General features: G+C 40.2%; 1 pseudogene; it reads left to right on the forward strand.

Annotated features, from left to right (window-relative positions):
* The first annotated feature begins 17,860 nt into the window (after positions 1–17,860).
* On the forward strand, positions 17,861–20,681 carry LOC145097547 (putative receptor-like protein kinase At2g23200 pseudogene; annotated as a pseudogene).
* Positions 20,682–21,161: the final 480 nt, after the last annotated feature.

A 21,161-nucleotide genomic window follows, 5' to 3' on the forward strand; every position in this document is an offset into this window, starting at 1 on the left:
TACTTCAGCAATACTAAGACGATTGAGATCTTTTGTCTTCTTGATGATAGCTACATTCATATCCCACGATTTTGGAAGTGAATTCAACAACTTTTCGTTGATCTCGGACTTAGTCAAGAAGATCTCAACTATATTCATCTCAGTAGTGAGTGTGGTAAATCACTGCAACTGAGCTTCCAGGGTTTCTCCAGGGATATAATCGAACAAGTTGAAATTTTGTCTTAACATATCCTGACGACTCTCTTTCATGTTTTTCAAATTCCCTCGTAGACCTTAAAATCAATAATAAAAGAAACTAGAAGCAAATGTCAAATTTAAAATGCTTTTTTTTTTATTTTATCTTTTATTTTATTTTTTATTTTTAAAAACAACCTTAAAAGTCAAATTTAAAAAAAATCAAACTCAAAAGTTGAACTTGAAAAGTCAAACTTAAAAGTCAAACCGAAAATCTAAATTTGAAAATTTAAAAATTAAACGAAAAAGTTAAAGTTTAAAATCAAAGGTCAAACCTGAAAGTCAAAATCAAAATTTGAAATAAAAAGTCAAAAATAAAGAAAAAAAAATAAAAACAATTTATTATTATTATTATTATTATTATTATTATATTTTTTTATTATTATTATTTTAATTTTGGATGAAAAGGAATTTAAAATTAAAAGGAATTGAGTTTTGGGGTTAAAAGTGTAAAAAATGTGAAATTGGAACCGAAAATGACGGGTTATATTCAAAACTTCGGAGGAAAGAAACAAGTGATCAGTTGGAAGAGTTGGTAAGGCGTGTCTTGGAGTATTGAAGAGGCGCAGGTTCGATCCTTGGCACCTGCAAAATCCCTTCCCCCTTTTTTTAATGAACACAGATGCGAATTTAGGACCCTATGCGAGCCTGACCACGAATCCGAGGCGAGGACCGTACACGTGCGAAGCTGAAAACTCGGAATGCCGTAATCTCGGACCAAGAACCTCGGGTCGTGAACTCCGAGGCCGTAAACTCCGAAGACCTAGCCGCCGCCCCCGAGAAACCCTAGCCGTAAACTGTTTATGGCCAAGAACCCTTCAATGGCCGTAAACCCTTCAAAAAACGACGTTTTTCATCTCTTTTTGCTCTAAAACTCGATCAAAAACCCGTTTTTATGAAAAATGCAAAAAGAAACCCCCCTTAATTTTCAGAGATCTATCCAAAAACGCAAAAATATTTCGAAAATAAGATCAAATAAAGCCCAAATAGAGTTTACGGCCCAAGAACTCGGTGTTTACGGCCGTAAGCTTGGACCGTAAACACAGAATATTCGAAATTTTGATGAAACAATAAACCTTTTGACTGATACAACTTGGCTCTGATACCAATTGTAAGTCCCTAATTTGCCCGTGTATCAGTCAGATCCGTTTGATGGTGCGGAATCCCAATCAAACGGATGATGTTAGATCAAAAATAGAAGAGAAAGAGAAGAAGAATATTATGAATCTTGAATGTATTAATGATATGAATGAAATTCCTTACACAAGATTCACACACAAATAAAAGCTCCTGTCTCTCTGGCCGTAAACTACTAGTGTTCATGAATCATAAATCTTTACTCCTCACCCTAACACCTCTATTTATACATGTTGGATATGGGCCGGAAACAAATGGGCCGTAAATGAGTTTACGGCCGTAAGGTGTTTACGGCCGTAAACTCAACCGTAAACTAGACCGAAAACTCCACAATTATTACACAAAAATACAATGCCCAGAAAAGTAAAGTATAAACCATATTTTGACCCAACAATAGTGGTGTACAACAGGTCTGAAACTTACCAACTAGGAATGCTAGAGCCAAACATAAAGTTAAAATACTATAGGAGTATTTTAGAATGCTAAAAGATCTACACTAATCCCAAAATGAAACTCAGAAGATAAGAAACAAACAAAAATTAAAATATCATAGGGGTATTTTAGGATGCATAGACAACCTTGCGTGAATAACTAAAAAGATCCTTATTGATATACCTACAACTACAGAGGGTATACTCCCAAGGTTATATATAATAAGGATCCCATAGGCTGAGAATGTGTGGTTTCGCTCTGTTTCCTTTTCCTCGTTGGGATGTGGTTCTAGAGTAGTATCACATATTCGAAGGCCTATCGGATCTAAGCTATATATATGATTTGTATACCCTGTGTAATCGTAGCAGGACCCAATATGGATCATACAGTGAAATGTTAATAATCTCTTAGGATTCTTTAGACATTTCCATTCTCGCGCGAACCCTGTAGAAAACCCTATCCACTTCAGTGCTTGACAGAAGAGTTGATTCCGACCCCGAGGAGATTCATTGAGAAGATTTCCTGTTCGAAAATAAATGAACTGGGTCGAGACTATTGAATGCACCAAGTGCCCATATTCTTTTAGGGACAGTGGTGAGAGATTTGCCTAAACTTCGAAGATTCCCAGTCATCCATCATGAAGTGATGACACCCACAGTTGGAATCAGAAGGAAGGCGGAGTAGAAATTCAATATGTCCATACAAGAAGAGAATCCTAGGAAACTACCCGAAGGAAGCCAACACCGATTCCAGTCAAAGATACGAGGCAGACCGAGGGAGCCAGTACATGGAACCCGGGAATTGTCTTTTCCTCGTATTCGTCCCACTAATACACCCATAAAATAATACAATTTAGTGAGTTAGTGGTTACACTACTCACGCTATGTGTTAGGTAAATCGTCATTTCCCGTTGCCAGATACACGATTAGGGCGGGTCCCCGCACCTTATTGAGAGTGCTTAGCCATGAGCTTCCATGAGCCTCTCTTTCCGCAGTTTCGTTCCGAACCGTTCTCAAATCTCTCCAGGCCGGAGAGTGAAACCTTGTCCAGTATAAAGGTAACTTAGTAAGAACGACTCGCATCTTATGGCCTTTTTCCGATACTCATACACTCACCTCGATTACCAGGACTACATCATAGGGATGTAGGTCGACACTCGGACAACCAACATCCAAGGCACGGGAAAAATTTAAGCCTAATACGTGACAGAAATGTCCAGGGCTAACCATCGTCTCTCATCACCTTGTATTCCTTTCCGTGTAGGAAAATCATGCCACCGAAGAAGCGTAACCAGTCCACAAGAAAGAAACCTACTCTCTTATTCGATAAAGCTACGTTCCAAGCTGCAGTCTCAGCAGCCATAGCAACTGTCATGGCTCACCTGAATGCTAACACCGCCAATGTTAGCAAGGGCCCTGTCGGGATTTCCAATCCTGGCGATGGACATCAGCAACCAACGCTTCCATACTCAGCCACCCAAGAACCTCCACTGAACCCACTAAAGAGAAAACTCAAGATAGAGGAAGGAAGTACCTCGGCTCAAGGACCTTCCGAAGGGCAACGAGCGGAGGCAGCCTATACCCCTGTCAACCTTTCCCTCCCGACTCCAAGAAGACTGTACCTGGGAGACCTTCCCCACTACAGCAAGTGCAGTTACCATCATCATGGTGCCTGTCGGGAGCTCTATTGTGCTAGGTGCTACATGTTGGGGCATACTGCTCGCGTCTGCAGAACCCCGGTTGAGTTCATTACATCAACCACCAATGTGGCGACCCGCACAGTTTGCCACCTAGGTGGTAAAATGGGACACTTCCAGAAGGACTGCCCAACTGAAGGGAAAGACAAAGACACAGGAGGAGTCTAACTCTAATGCTTAGGGAGAAGCATCAAGGAACTCGGTAGATTTTGGTACGTCTCTCGATCTAGGATAACTAAACTAAGAACAATAAAAGACTAATTCAAATGTAAATTCTTCCCAGTAAGGCAAAAGTCGTAGCACTATTATAAGATTTAAAATTCATCAGGTAAAACTATAATGGCTAAACATATACGTTACGGCCATGTATATTTAAGATGGACATACCTAGAGTGAGAGAATGCCGCCTCATTTCCTGTTCCTCGTTTGGTTGTGGATTTAGGGCGGGGTCGCTCAGTCAACAGTCCTCCCCACCTTAAATATACATGACTAGTATATGTGAGGCGATTATAGAAATGCCTTGTGAGAATCCGTTCATGAAAAGATACTCTATTCGGAAACACTTAGGACTCTCTATAGTTCCGCGTCGACTCTATCGGTCCAAGTATCCGCGGTAGTGATACATAGGACGAAACCCCGAGACGCCTAGAAATTGTGTGCATGTTCGACACATGACTCTATCGATCTTCACTTTATATCATGCCGGAGTGTGCCAACTTCGACGACTCTATTGATCATGGTTTGACTTCGTGCAACCATGTGTACATCCTCAGTGTTGTACAAAAAGAACTTTCTCCATAGCCATGTTGGCAAATAAAGGTTCTTCCGAACCTAAACCTAACACAAACAATCAAACTTAATGCGATCCGTCAATCGTCCCTCTTATCTCAAACCTTCCGAAGTACCCAAGAGAGGGTACCGCACACTGTTAACCGACCCCTCGTAGTCAGATAAACACCGAAGCGAAAGGCACTGCAGATACTATAAGATGATGACCACCATCCGAAGCATACTCCGTAGAGTCCCCTGGGAGACCCTTCGCACCTCGCACATCAGGTTCGTGAACCCAGAGAATAGAACTCATGAGGCTGACCACTATAACCAGGTATATTGCTGGCATCCATCAAGTATTGGCGGTTAAGCCAAGCATGAGCTCTACCACGAACCTCTTCGCAAAACACTTTCACCCTATTCGATAACATAGGAGCCGAAATCAAGAGAACTACCGCGGATTGAGCTAGTAAAGTTCCGAGTGATGAGACCCTATATCCACTAGATTTGACTTAGACCGAGAAAACTCGGAACCTTCGGAAGAGTAGTTGCAGTAGATGCTCGCATTACTCAGGCACCTCGTCCACCCATTTATAGACAAGTGGTGCTTATCATCCTCCACCCTCTTGCAAGGAGTAAAATCGTCGTCGCCCGGTAGACGATGAATTACACTTTCCGAAGTGAACACTAGGATACCGAGAACCACAGGATAACCTTCGCAGACAAGAATCCTCGATCAAAGAGCGAAAGTAGTTGCGTTAAGCATCATGACCCAAATCCCGAAGAGGATATAGACTTGACACCAACCTTGGTGTTAGTCGAGGGGTTATGCAGGAACATGCACTTGCCACGCTAGAATAAACCACAGTCTTAGAGATTCATTGGACTATTAGGTGTTCCACGAATACTATCTCACACAGAGATAGTAGAACTACCTCTTGAGATAGTCCAAAGCTCGTTTGGTGAAACCCTATCTCCCCGACCCTCAGGGTTTCCATATCTCAAGGATCGTTAGTGCAGGTCCATTTTGCACAAGCTTGAGATAGACACTCTATAGCAAACCAATAACCATAGTCACGCAACCCGCTCGACGATCTAGAAAATCTCTATTAGTCAGTTGACAGAAAACACGAAACCAAGGACCCCTCGAGATTTCTAAGAACCAACCTGAAGGACTACACTACCAGTACGAGAGAGAACGTTAGGAACTTCGGAATGGTGATCACACCAGTGATGATCTTGCCATAGAAGTACACTATGTTCTAAGTACTGAAAAGCTCTACCCTTCCGAGAGCGTAGGACCATCCGAGAGTCCTCATGGAGTCATGGTCCAACCCTATTCAGGCCGCTACTACCTTCGGATATACCACAAGATTCACACCCGATCGATCCACTTCTTAGACTTGATATGTGATTTCCCGACAACACTCTTCATGCCTCACTCATCTTGATAGAATCCATTGAGAACCCTAACCATGAGAATACACCAGTTGGACACCCACTAGCTACACTAGACGGAATTCGCATCCTGTACGTGAAGGTCCGTTGGAATGGCAAACACAGATTAGAGTTCACTTGGGAATGCGAGGACAACCGTATTGGAAGTACTCCCTTACCTCTACTCGGCCATTCATACCTACTTCCTTGCCTAGACCTGAATTTCGGGACGAAATTCCCTCTAACGGGGGGATGATGTGACAACCCAAGTTGCCCCATTACATTTCTCCATTACCGTTAACGGAATATTGCACTGTATAAGAGTTCTGTTAATTAGAGGGCGTCAATTTAATAAACATCCCAATTGTTTACATTTAAAATGCCGTTAAGTCGTGATAAAGAGAAATAAGTACGCATAACACCCATTTCCATTTATTTGGAAAATGTTAAGTTTTATTGTTACGACCACTAAATCGGGTGCGACCAAAAGCCCCATTTAACGGCAGTATTGGGTAGAAAATCACTAAGCTCCAACTCCCACCCATATATAAGTGGGAGTAAACTCCATTTGGAGCTTTTCCACTCTCTCTCTAAACTCTCTCTCTAGACCCGTTTTCGCCCCGAATCCGCAACCAAACTCTTCTAATTTGTAAGTCCGCTTACCCTAGCCTATTCTAAACATATTGATTCATGTTTATGGCCCAAAAATTCGGACTTAGAAGCAATGGAAAAAGAGTTCACGGCCTAAGATCCTCCTTAGGCCGTAAACACCCTATTTAAGGCCAAAATGACCCAAACTTGTCCCCAATGGCTTGGAAATAAATAGAGGAATTAGCCTAGGAGTGTTTGCACATTTAAAACAATCATTTTGGGGCATAAAAGTGAGTTTACGGCCCAAGCACATGCTTAGGCCGTAAACCCCTCAAAACTATGTTAAAATGCCTCCAAAACACTCCCAAACCACCCTTAGGCTTCATACTAAATTTAGAGACTTAGTAGTTGGGGTTTTGAACACTTAAACACATCAAAATGAAGGGGAAAAAGGAGTTTACGGCCCAGGTATATACCAAGGCCGTAAACTCCCCAAAACATGCCCAAAAGGTGGTTTTTTCCCCCCAAATGACCTTAGACTATTTCTGTAAAATGCTAGGAAGGATTTAAGGGCTTAACACATGAAATGGTGGGGTAAAAAAGCGTTTACGACCCAAACAAGTGTCTAGGCCGTAAACTCCCCAAAACACATGCAAATGTTAGATTTAATTCCCCAAAATAGCATCACACTTCATTAGAAATTGCTAGAAAGGTAATAGGGGCTTGAAACTTCACAAAACACTAATGGTGAGAGTTTACGGCCGTAAACTCCCTTAGGAGTGTCCCTAGGCCATAAACTCCAAGTTAGTGCCCTTAGAAGCCTCAAACCCACACATGCCTTTTGGGAAAAGTGCTTAGAATAATTCCATGATGCAAGTAGAAGCCTTAAACACCCTAGAACTCATCACCATGAGTTTACGGCCGTAAACTCATGGTGAGATGTCCCTGGGCCGTAAACTATGTAATGAGGGTTTATTCTTGGAGAGTAAGCTCCATTCCTTAGCCATACACACCCTTAATCGCTACCCGGGACACCCAAACACTTAACCAAAGTGTTTTCCGCTCCTGTGAGCGCGTATATTTGTTTAATTAGTGTTAAATGTGCTAATTGTATCTAAACATATGTTATCATATGTTAAATAGGTCATTGTGTGTGTTCAAGTCCTTGCGTGACACCGAACGCCCAAACGGCACCTTCGTCGGACCTACCTACACCAGGTGAGTTCATACCCCTGGATGAACCTTTTAAATGTCTTTACATGTTTTATAGGGGGGGATACAAGTTAAATATGCCAGTTATCATATCAATCACATGTGATTGATAACCCGCATGCACAAGATTTTACCACTGTACACTGTTTTACCGAGTAGGACACTATAAATGGCTTTCAAAATGGTTTTTTTTCACTTGTTCAAGTTCTTACTTTTATTGCTTATCAAAGATCCATTTTCAAACTGATTTATAAAAGATTCCCAAAGATTTCTAAAGGTTTTCACACTTATTTTACCAAAGAATACAAATGCGATTTTCCAGAGTAATAAGGTTTTCCAAGGTTTTCATGAAAGCTTTTACTTGTTAGTTACTGCTGCTTCACTTTTATTTATTTTAAATTCCTACTCGATAACGCTTTCACTTCGCGATACGCTTATACCGGATTTTGTCTCTATATCGCTTATACTTATAGCCTCTTATACTTGATAGACGTTCTTACTTCAGTTATTGTCGTCTCTGCTTCGTAATACACTTATACTTGGTACACTTATACTTCACGATTCGATTATCCCACCCTGTACGCTTATACTTCACGTCTCGGATGATCCACTGTACACTTATACTTCACGACTCGGATGTTCCACTGTACACTTATACTTCACTGTATAATACCCTTTGATACACACTTAAGCGTAGTTAGATGTATGTTTATGCTTGTATAGATGTATATAAATAATGATTGAAGGACTTAAGAAGGCTTGTCCACCCTATTTCCTTTTCTTCGTTGAGATGTGGTCTGGTGGGATCGGATGTCCATCTGAAGGTCGTTCGATTCATTAGTTATATATTATGTACACGAGCATAGACATACGAGTTTTCTTTAGTCAATTCAGTTAAGAGTCTCTACCTCTAGGTCAGCACTTACATTAGAAACCCACTACCCACTGTTTGGAAGTCATTACCCACTATTTGGGATGCATCTTCGGGACACGGCCTCCTCCGTCGTCTAGTTGGTAACCAGAGTCTCCTGTAGGGAGAGCGGACATTGTGTGTATAGATCTATACGGGATTGACACCCCCGCACCCTGACTGCTAGCTACAGTCCACGGCTCACCAAGCCAAGGGGTGACAAATGTCACATTATATAGACGCTTGTAGGGCGTCTGGTACTCTAGTGTCGGTTAGTATGCGCCAGCTATTTACGCTGTATGTTGGTAACTCATTTTCGGAGTCACACTGTTTTGACCTTACAAGACGTATCTTTCATTTGATACTGTCTGGGGTCTGTCTCCTCTATTTCGACCTTACAAGACGTATCTTTCATTTGATGCTGTCTGGGGTCTGTATCCACTGTATTCACAGAATCCACTGTATTCTCTGTGTTCACTGTTTTAGACCTCGCTAGACATATCTTTCATTCGATATTGTCTGCGGTATGTATTCACTGTTGTAGACCCTACTAGTTGTACCTTTCATTTGGTACCTTTTGGGGTCTGTGTCTCCACTTGTTAGACTGGACCAGGCGTGTCGTTCGTTTGATACTTTCCTGGAGTCTATGGTTCTTTGCCTTAGTCAGCAGTCCTCACTGCTGAGGCATATGTTATTTCCCTGTCGTCTCTTGCTTCTTTAATAATCAAATTCAGTATTTTGATAATGATAGCAATTAAGGGAAAACCACTTTTTACCACATAACACTGACCAGTCTTGGTAGAAGGCTGCTTTGATTAAAGAAAATATAGGATTTTCTGGAAAGAACCCTAATACACTGTAAACACTTCAACTATTACTTTATAAAGTTATTTGAATGAAATGTCACTAAATACTTATGAACTCACCAGCATTTGTAAAAATGTTGATACTCGCTTTTCAAATAACTTGTATTCTCAGGTTAGCATTAGACAGGTACATCCCCGGAGCTGTTGATGATGATAGCTTAGTACCGCACTGTATTTATTTTATTACTCGTATTACTTTGATGTATTAATGTAACCATGTAAAATTATTACTATTAATGCAATGTCTTGTTGTACTTTGATTACTATGATGCATGTGTTGTGATACTTGACATGACGTCATCCACCCCAGAACGTTTCTGCCATTCCGGTTTTGGGGTGTGACATCCTGTAACTCCAACAGAGTATCACATCTCTAGGTCGAAACAAACTGTCTGCTATCAGTCTTGAACATGCTCAGATAACGATTCATCTAAGCCTGCTCAGAAGCAATCTCCAAGATGAACATCTCCCTCTCCGTAAACAACTGGGTGATCTCCGTCACCGACTTTGTCCCTGCCTCAAATCCAGAAACTCATGTGCCAGTCTCTCTCGCTCAACCCGCAGAATGTAACGGGAGTAGAACATCTCCCTAAACTGTTCCCAAGTAACTGCAACGCTATGCTCATCAGAAAACTACCCAGTCACCAATCTCCACCAATCCTTTGCTCCGGACCTCAGCAGGTTCAGAGCACACCTGGCCTTCTAGTCAGCAGGACATGAGCATGTGAAGAAGCACTCCTCCACGTCAGACATCTACCTCATGGCTATAACTGGGTCCCGCACCCCATTGAAAGTCGGGGGCTTCGTGTTATCGAAGTCCCGATATTGGAAAGCCTGTCAAGCCCCTCCACCTAAAGCTGCTACGACTGCAGAGGCTGCAGAGGCAGCCGTCTCAACTAGGGCCGCATATTTTTTTATCAAAGTACTCCATCATCATGGTCTTGATAGCGCCAAACATCTCCAGAATCTGACCTAGACAATCTCGATCACCTCCTCCCGGATGATCTCCCTAACACGATCTTCTAACAATGTTGGCCTGTCCTGGCTGCGAGCTCCCGATGTTGACCCGGATCCAATCTCAAGTCACCATTTTGAAAAATACACCAGAAAGGTATCAAATAATCCATATAATAATCATGGAACCAATTCCCAACCAAACCCTAGGGGTTTGTGATTTGCTTGCTACACGTATAGGTCTTGTGCTTTCAGTAGTATGGGCCCATACTACCTTCCACACCTACCCATATTTTTTAAAGGATCATCACAATGCCCTAATAATACTCATTAACATAGGTGAGCTCTCAATCCTCACACCTAGAGGAAGGCTATATATCTCCGGACTATCAGGCTGATCTCTCGCAACTCATCCATGAAACTTCCACCAACCCTATAGCACTCGTGTATGCTAGTCATACATAACACAAGACCCTATAGACATTCGAATACTCAGTCCTACTCTAAGCCCACAACTAAACAACGAAAAGGAAATAAAGCCAAATCAAATATTCTCAGGCTATAGAATCTTAGTTATGTAAAACTATGATGAATTATAACACCATAATTTTTCAAACAATTTTTCACATTTTTAAAACATAGTTTCATTCATAAATATTATAAAATCTCATTGTATCACATATCAATCCATATAAACAAATCCCAAGATCATAATATATAAAAACTCCTCATATGTGTACTGATCATGCCAGCGCCTTCCTGTGATCCTCACTGGTACCTGAAACACATAACACAAACACTATAAGCATAAATGCTTAGTGAGTTCCCCAAAATACCACACATAACACATAATAGCCACCCGAGGCTATAACTCTATGGGCCCTTTGGCCCTAACTCTGTGGACCCTCTAGTCCTAACTTTGTGAAATCTAATATACACACATCATAAAATCACATAGAAATAATGCGGTGCAGCACTTCACATAAATAGCATACAAGATACTCTATCACATAACTCTAATTACCACTCAAGGTAAAGTATAGTGAGAAGATTCACCTCAGGAAATCTCGAAGAGTCTCGAACTCGGGAATACTGAACTAGTCTCCGCCTAATCACATAAATAATTACTCTAATCAATATAACTTTCAAAGGCTAGACTAATTCCACTCTAAGTTCTCTAAGAATGGAAAAAGACCATTCTACCCCTATAATGGCTCAAAAGTCCAAGCATTGACTAATCCCTAAAAGTCAACAAAGTCAAACTTTGACCAGACTCGTCGAGTGCACTCGGGCGACTCGGCGAGTCCACACTTGTCCTCTGAATCCCTCTAAGCCTCACTTGGCACGACGAGTTCCCTCTCTACTCGTCGGGTTACTCAGCAACAAATCGCGGGGCAACCCCGACTCGACTCGTTGAGTCCACATATGAACTCGGCGAGTTGCTCCCATGAAAACACTAACCTAACCTCCTGAGGTTAGATCTGCTTCTCTAATCTATAGATCTGACTTCCCCATGACCAATAATCACTTAAAGGTTGAAACTTGCTACACATGCATTGCACCCAAGGCTTATTTTGGCGAAATTCCTTCTAACATGGCAACCTATGTCCATTTCCTTCATGGAACCACAAAAAGTAGAATGGTTCAGCCTCTCTAGACCTCAAAAAGTCCAGATCAAGAGTTTGGCACTCAATGGGACACCATACTCAACTAAAAAAGCCATAAAAGGGTATAGAAAACCCTAGATTCGATGCCCATAAGCAAAACAGAAGAATAGGATCGAATAGCTACCTCAAAACTGAAGATGCAAGCTGAAAACCCACTAGAATGCAATCCTCTTGACCTCCCCTTGCTGGAAACACTTTCTCCTTTGCAAAATCACACCAAAAATGATTAAAGAGGCTCAAACTCTCTCACAACTCTCTCAAGATCAATGGGGTATCTCTCTCTGGACTGGTAGCCGCAAATGAGGGCTATAAGGTCCTTTAAATAGGGCACATGCCCGTGGATTTAAGGTTTCAGTCGCCAGCACGGACTCATCGAGTCCACCCTTACTGACTCGTCGAGTCCCTTCATTATCCAGTCAGCGAATCGCGATCCTACTCGACGAGTCTAGGCGTCAACTCGTCGTGTCCCTCTCTTAACTCCAAAAATAAATGATAAAATATAATACCTGGAATTCCGGATGTTACATGAATACACTAAGCAACTACAATAATGATGTCAATTTCATGAAACAAAGCTCCTAGACTATCAGGGATCATGTAATCAGGCAATTCTAGCATGTAATTCCTCAATATCCCTAGCCTAGCACTAGCATACTGTTCTAACATATCAAATAATTGTATGGTATTTTGGGTCTACTTACTAGCTCCGGCTGATCGTACACTTTGCATCCTCCTTTCTTATTTTAAAATTTTTTTCCTTAGTTTGAGACCGGATTCACACGAGTGTTCCTCCATTTCACTCAACCTAAGGCTCTGATACCAACTTGTAATATCCATAAATTTCTCAAAAATTTTAAACTTTTCAAAACCAACCTAAGTATAAAAATTGTTTACAAAATCATCCTAGACCAATATAGTTCACAAATTGTTTTCAAAATAAATCCATATCAGAGTTTTCCCATAAATCAAAATCACAAATCAAGGAAGTGTACGATCATGCCTTCGCCTTCCCACAGTCATCTGTAGTACCTGAAACAATAAGCGATAAATGTAAGCTCGCAGGTTTAGTGAGTTACCCCCAAAATACCAACACCATACAAACCAGAACAATATCATAACAAACAATATGCATATTGAGCCATCAGTTTGACTGGACCACCTCGTAGGGCTTGTAGTGACTGGACTGCTCCCGAGCCTTTGGGGTGTCAGGTCCGCCTCGAAGGGCCTACTGCATGTCTGGACCGCTAATTAGGCCTTCGACATGACTGGTATGCCTCGTAGGGCCTTTAGTTTATCCGGATCGGCGTGGGTATGTTAGCCTTCAGCACAAAGCAGGACCGCCTCAACCCAACCATACACACATATGTCGACATATTTATAACAGATAACCAATCAACAACAAGCACAGATCATACATATCACCAAGCATAGCATCATCCTATCTACCAGGATATCGATCTAACAGACCATAATAGCATAAAAACATCCTATCTACTAGGATACCAATCTAACAAATGATAACTGTAGGCAAGCCTACTATAACCAGGATAACAATCCAAAGGGTCGGCCTTGGTGCCATAGATCCTGTCAGTATAGTGAGGAGAACTCATCTCACAAGTAGCACAATACGTAATCTCAAATTCCTGAAACACAGCTACAAGCTCTAACACCTATAACCACCATAGGACCATCTCTCTTAAGACTCAAATTACCAAAATGTCCTCAGAAGTCAACCTGGTCAACCCTTGGTCAAAATCAAAGTCAACCATCAACAATCTGTGTTGACCCAACTCGTCGAGTACAACTACTGACTCATCGAGATTCTTCAAATCCAGAGAACCTGCTAAAACTTAAGTCAACTCGCCGAGTTGGCTATCCAAGAGGTCGAGTTCATGCAGAATCCAAAAAACAGGAAAACCCATTTCAAATCGTCGAGTTCATGCTGTTACCACATAAAGCATAGTTACCACATAAAGTTGCAAGCTTGATGTGCATGAATGGCCTTAAACGCCAAAACCAAGCTAAGGAAGAGGTTTAAGGTATAGAGAAGTGCCAAGGCTTGATAAATTTGATAACTTTATGACTATAAGGGCTTAGAGGAGTCCAGATCTGAACTCATCACTCCAAGATGTGCTCAAAACTAGAAAAACTTCAAGGTTAAGCTAGAAATGGCCCAAAATTCTTAATTAAGGGGGTGTTTGGCTTAGCTTTTCACAGCCAAAAGTCCTTTTTGTAAAAGAAAAAAAAAACAAAAAGATGTTTGGCAAACTAGGAACTTTTGGAGTTTTAATACAAGAAAAATCATCTTTTTGGAAAAGTCAGGAAATCCTGACTTTTTGTAACTTTTTGGAAAAGATCTTTTGAGCTTTTAAAAGCTAAGCCAAACACCCCCTAAATAGATCTAGCTAGGAAATGGTCAAGGTAACGACTTGTTACCTTAAAGATGATGCCAAGATGAAGTAAAAACCGGATCTACAAGCTTCTCCTTGCTCCAAGCTCTTTATCCTGCAAGTTCCTTTCACTAAAACCACCTTCCAAGCTTATTAACACACAAAATGAAGAGTAAGACGCGATTAAGATTTTCTGAGGTCAAGGGGGACGTTAAGGGAGGCAAGGGGTTGCTAATGAGCCTTTAAATAGGGTGCAAACCCTGAAAATTAGGGTTTCATATTCCAGCTCCAACTAATCGAGTTTTGCCTCACAACTCGACGAGTAGAGAATTTCCTACACGTCGAGTTGAAGCCATCAACTCGACGAGTTCCAATTCAAAATGTCCTTTTTAGATAAAATTCTTATACGTGGGAGTCGGAATGTTACACAACTCAACGAGTTGGATCGGGTTTTTCCCTCTTTCTGTTTACTGAAGGAACTCGACGGGTTGTTATGCTAACTTGGCGAGTTAACTAGGGTTTTTCTTGGTTTTTTGAACACTGAAGGAACTCGACGAGTTGTTAGATGCACTCGATGTGTTGGGTCAACATGGACTGTTGACCTTGACTTTTACCATGGTTGACCAAGTTTTACTTCTGAGGGTATTTTGGTAATTCGGAATATTAATGAAGTAAGTCACATGGTGGTTGTAGGCAGTCGAGATCGGAGTTGAGAGTTGGAATTTGATCTTCTTGATTCAACACTACTTATGAGGTGAGTTTTCCTCACTATAATCAAGAGGCACTAAGGCCGACCCTTTGGATTGTTAACCTGATTTATTTATGTTGTGATCTGTTAGATCAGTATCCTGGCATATAAAATGTTTCTATGTTGTTATGATCTGTTAGATCGGTATCCTGGTATATAAGATGTTTCTATGTTGTTATGATATGTTAGATCGGTATCCTGGTAGATAGGATGTTGCTATGCTTAATGAAATGTAGATCGATTTGACTGTCTGTAGACTGTTATGTGATTATCTGATATATGTGCATATGTGTGATTGGTGGTTGAGGCTTTTTTGCTTTGTGCATGAGCCAACAGACCTGGGCATTCCAGCCCGATGTTTGAGGGCCTAGAGTATTCCATCGCGGGGATGATTGCAGTCATAGTATGTGGGCATTCCAATCCGATGGTTGAGGGCCGAGAGTATTCTATCTTGAGGATGATTGGACTCATAGTATGTGGGCATTCCGACCCGATGTTTCAGGGCCTAGAGTATTCAATCCTGAGGATGATTGGACTTATAGTATGTGGGCATTCAAACCCGATGATTAAGGACCGAGGGTATACCATCCCGAGGATGATTGGACCCATAGTACGTTGGCATTCCAACCCGATGGTTGAGGGCATGGGGCATTCCAACCCGATAGTTGATTGGGCTTATAGTATGCTATTATTATATGTGTGTTATTGTTGTGCATGTATTTTGGGGGAACTCACTAAGCTTCGTGCTTACAGTTTTGGATTTTGTTTCAGCTACATCATATGATCGCGGGAAGGCGAAGGCTTGATCGCCCACCTTCTCGTTTTTCATGTTGTGATTTCTGGGATTCTCTAATGTTAAAACTATTTTTAAAACAATTTGTAATAAACTGTGGTTTTGGAATATCTTAAAAAGTTTAAAATTTTTGTGAATTTTACGGATGTTTCAAAACTTTTTCATACTAACATCCTTCTTTGTCTTTATTTGGCATCTGAGTTTCCATATGATACAAGAGATTATCACAACCAATATTATCAAAAATCCTACACAAAGAGCAACATCAAAAAATGAAGTAGAACGTCTTTAAATAATGTTTATTAAAATTGAAAATGTAAATTGAGGAAACAAAAAGTTGTGTATAAAATGCATGACTTGCAAAATCTCCAATGAATATTTAAAAATAACATAATTAATACATGCAACATAATTTAGGTCATTGTGTGATGTGTATGAATGCTTCCTATGGTGTTATGCATTCGTTAAGCATCTTTAAAAAATATATATCGTTGACTTAACCTATTACTTATTTTGAATATGAAGTAAATGAAGGAATTAGGTTAAGGTAATATATGTCATGCTATGTCTTCAACTATGTCTTAAAAGTGACCTTTCTTCCTTGATTTTTACCTTCTTGTACTACCTCCTCCTTTATTGTACTTTTTTCCTCTTTCTGATAAACTCAAAAGACTACTTTATGTTTATTTGGCTATTCATCTACACATATCCTCGCCAACGATTAAAAACGTGAATGCCTTCAAATTTTAGGTTAGCACTTCCCGTGTAACTACTAATTATCGTCACTATACTAGACCATCTATCATGCAAAGAGGATAATAGTAGCGACGCTTGGACTTCATCCTAGCATCTAATATAAACTGAAATCAACAGTGAGATGATTGAACTAAATTTATTAACATGATCAGTAACCAAGCTACCCCCATTCATCTTCACATTTACCAATTGTCGGATTAAGAACACCTTATACATTGTTGATGATTTTTCATAAATATCGGATAACACCCTAATCAGGTTGCATGCAGTATTCTCATTGACAATATTGTTAGATAGGTTCTTCTCAAATTATAATATTACCATGCCAAAAGCCTACCGATCTAATAGATTCAAGTCATCCTGCTTGAACACTTCAGGTTTCTTTTCGACCAAGGTTTCATGTAATTTCTTTTGTAAATGTAATCCTTGATCTGTATTCTTCAGAACCGGAAATTGTGACCTTCAAACTTTCCAATCTTAAGCTTCTTATCTTTACCCATAGTTCTGACTTCAGTTGTTAGAAATTGAACACTTCGACAAGCGACAAACGATTTCATTAAAAATGTAATAATGCATAATTATAAAGAGAACACAATATTCACTTGGTTCAGACAATCAGGATGATCAGCTACGTCCACATCCACAGGCGAGCATGAGAGAGTTTTATTATTTCTACCAAACTACTTGAGTATTATACATTATGTTATACGAATTCAATGAGTATAAATACTATAACAAGTTGACCTAAAGTGTTCAATGAGTATAAATACTAACAAGTTGACCTAAAGTTCTCAATAAGGTCAAGTCTTAAACATTGACAACTCTAGCCCATGTCGAAATTTAGTGTCACATGTACATGTAATATAGGACCTCATGTTTGGTCTACACACGGACTATATGGTCAAAGGGTGAATCAATCTCCATAAACTAACACACACAAACAAGTTATCTTAACGATTAGTTATATTAAAAATTAAAAACAAGAATGCAAAATTTTAAGTGCTTCACATGTTCAGAGTAATCAAGCTACGGTCCCTTGTAGAACCGAAGAGAGTTGTTATTAAAAATCTTAGCTTTCAAACTCAACTACCAACAATCCTCAAAGACCGACGCCTCTCCTCATGGCGGAAACATCTATCCCGGAACCTCTCTTTTCCTTTAACTTAGATTAGTATCCGCGTCTGCATTAAACTATAAAAATTAAAACAATAGAAACTCGATTATTTAATTTCATCTTATTTATGCCTAAAATTAAGAAATATAGATATACATTTACAACGACCGGATTCAAGTCTTCGCGGTCGTCGTCAACAGTACACTTTTTTGTTATCACATTGTCGTCTTCGTCCCGTGAAGCAAACCAATAATTATTCAACTCGAAACAGTAATCATCAACTTGCCTCAATGACGTCCATCCTGTGTTTCTTTCTTCTCGTCCTTTTCTCTTCACTGTCACTTGCTTCCTCCCAGGATGTCTTACCGGACCACTACTTCATCAACTGTGGATCGAACTCTGATATTGATTTCACTAACCAGAAATTCGTCGGTGACGTCAACCCTTCAACTTTCTCCATCTCCGGTGGCCATGTCGCCGCAGAAAACAACAACCCGGCAACCGACACACCGGTTATCTACAGAACAGCAAGAGTCTTCACTAAGAAATCATGGTACGAACTCGAAGCAGATGAAATCAGCACTTTCGTAATGGTACGCCTTCATTTTTCCCGATTCTTTACTAATGGATTCGAATTTTCCAACTCGAAACTCGACGTTTCTGTCTCCGGGTTCTCTCTGTTGTCCGGTTTTAGCACCGGAAACACGACTGTGATTAGGGAATTTATATTCCCGATTGGGTCTGAACGAAGGTTTAGAATTGAGTTTACACCATCACGTGGATCGTCTTCTGCGTTTGTAAACGCCATTGAAGCTTTCACGACACCATCGAATCTATTCAGGCCCGCCTCCAGTTTCCCACGTATTTCACCCGCCGGAAAACTTGCTGATCTGGAGTGGTTAACATCGGATTATGCTTTCAACCCAATCCACAGAGTTAACGTTGGAGGACAAAGGATCAACGTAGATCGTGACACCTTAAGAAGAACATGGACACCTGATGATTCCTTCATCTTCAACAATGGACCAGCAAGAAACGTCACTTTTGATGGCCGGATTAATTATGTAGACGGTGGAGCAAGCTCCTCCGATGCTCCTGATGATGTTTACAAAACAGCCAAACAATTAAACAACAGTTTGGTAAACATTACATGGAATTTTAACGTCAATAAGAATGCCATGTATCTGGTTCGATCTCATTTCTGTGACATTATAAGCACATCCCTCGTCGATCCCAACGACGCCTTCAACTTGTTTGTCTACAGCCACCACAAGGAGGAGATTCAACCGGGTAACACAGTGGATGCGTTACAAGCTCCGTTTTATCTTGATTTGGTGGTGGAGTCCACTGATTCAGATCGTTTGAATATCAGTATTGGCGCAATTCGTGGTAACAATCAGCCGGTGTTCTTGAACGGAGTCGAGATCATGGAGATGTTGAAAAACTCCGGTGTGCGTGATCCAGTCAACGGGAAGAAGGGAAAGAGTGTATTCATCGTGGTTGGATGTGTTGTTGCAGGTGTAGCTTTTCTACTGGTTTTGTTAGCAGGTTTCTTCATCGGATCAAGATGTGGGAAACGAAAGCAGGCGGTGGTCGGAGCAAAATCAGAGTCTCACGTGGTTCCATCATATGGCCGAAGTACTTCATACAACAGTATAATCGGTGACTTCACAGTCAACAATCCATCACCAGTACTAGACCTCAATCTTAGGGTCCCATTTGCCGACATAGTACAAGCAACAAATAATTTCGATGAAAATTTAATGATTGGTAAAGGGGGTTTCGGGAAGGTGTACAAAGGAACACTTCATGGGACCAAAGTGGCAGTCAAACGAGGCGAACATGGTCACGGTCAAGGCCGGCCGGAATTCGTGACGGAAATCATGGTGTTGTCAAAGATCCGCCACAAACATTTGTTGTCTTTGATCGGTTATTGTGATGAAAATAACGAAATGATACTTGTGTATGAGTTTATGGAAAAGGGTACTCTTCAAGATCATCTGTATGGTTCAGATCTCCCAAGACTCTTGTGGGAACAGAGGATTGAGATTTGTATCAGTGCAGCCGGAGGGTTGAACTACCTTCACACGAGTTCAGAAGGTGGGATTATTCATCGTGATGTGAAATCAACGAACATTTTGTTAAACGAACACTATGAAGCAAAAGTCGCCGATTTTGGGATATCACAGTTGGATAATGTGGACGAAGGTAAAATGACGGATGTGAAAGGGAGTTTTGGGTATCTGGATCCTGAATACGTTAGATGTATGAAATTGACACATAAATCAGATGTTTACTCATTCGGTGTGGTACTGCTTGAAGTGTTGTGTGCAAGGTTAGCTCTTGACAACGGACTTCCTGCAAAGGAAATGAATTTGGCTGATTGGGCGATTAAACAAATAAAAAATGGCAATCTTGAGAAAATAATCGATCCATTTCTTGCGGGTAAGATTAATCAGAACTCGTTAAGGAAATTTGTGGAAATAACTGAGAGATGTTTAGAGGAAACGGGAGACAAAAGGCCGAGTATGGATGATGTGTATTGGGATTTAAAATATGTGTTGAATTTGCAACTAAAGTCGTTGGACCAACAGCCGTATGAAGATAGCACAATAAATATGTCGATTCAGTTGCCAACGTTGATAACTGATCAGTTTTCGTCTCGATTTAATGATGATTCTGAGGTGAATGATAGCTCGATTTTCAGTTATCCGAGTGAGAGCCAAGTGTTTTCGCAATTGAAGGTCAATGAAGCTCGATAGTTAGTAATATTGTTTATTGATATATCGATTTCTCCTGGATATATAATTTTGTATTTCTTTTGTGTACCATTATATAAGGGTTTGCATAAACATAATTTTGTCACGTGGGGAAAACAAAAATAGGGTCCATAAATTACCAAAAAGTTATAGTTGAATTGTAAGGAGAGTGTGTGCTTGAGATTTGGGAATACAAACTTTGTTGATGCTTCCATATTTTCCCCTAAAATTACAAACTTGATGTTTTATTTTGGCAAATTTATAAACTTTAGACAAATTATAATGCAAAAGAAGAATAGTGACTCAATAAGTTGCATATATTGAAGAAAAAATAATAGACATAAACTCACATAATGTATTGCTTTATCACTTAAAGCTATGGCTTTTCTACATCACCAAAGTCCCAAAGATAGTGGTAACATACATGATGAACCTCCACGGCTCCACCTATGAAAAGTAAAAAGCAACAACCTGATTGACAACAAAGTTAAAAGATAAAGAGTATTATTTTAATGCAATCATTATTGGATAATATGTGTTATAAAAAAATTACAACGAAGATAAACATTACAAGGATACAAGGTTTATATTACCGCTATAAAATTAAATTAAATTATTCAAAAAAAAAAAAACAATATTGATAAATCGAAAACGTATCAATTATTCAAATATTGGCAAAAAAATATATATTAAT

The sequence above is a fragment of the Lactuca serriola genome, chromosome 4, assembly GCF_051521515.1.
Source record: "Lactuca serriola cultivar US96UC23 chromosome 4, Lser_US96UC23_V15, whole genome shotgun sequence".
In the NCBI taxonomy this organism is placed as follows: Eukaryota; Viridiplantae; Streptophyta; class Magnoliopsida; order Asterales; family Asteraceae; genus Lactuca; species Lactuca serriola.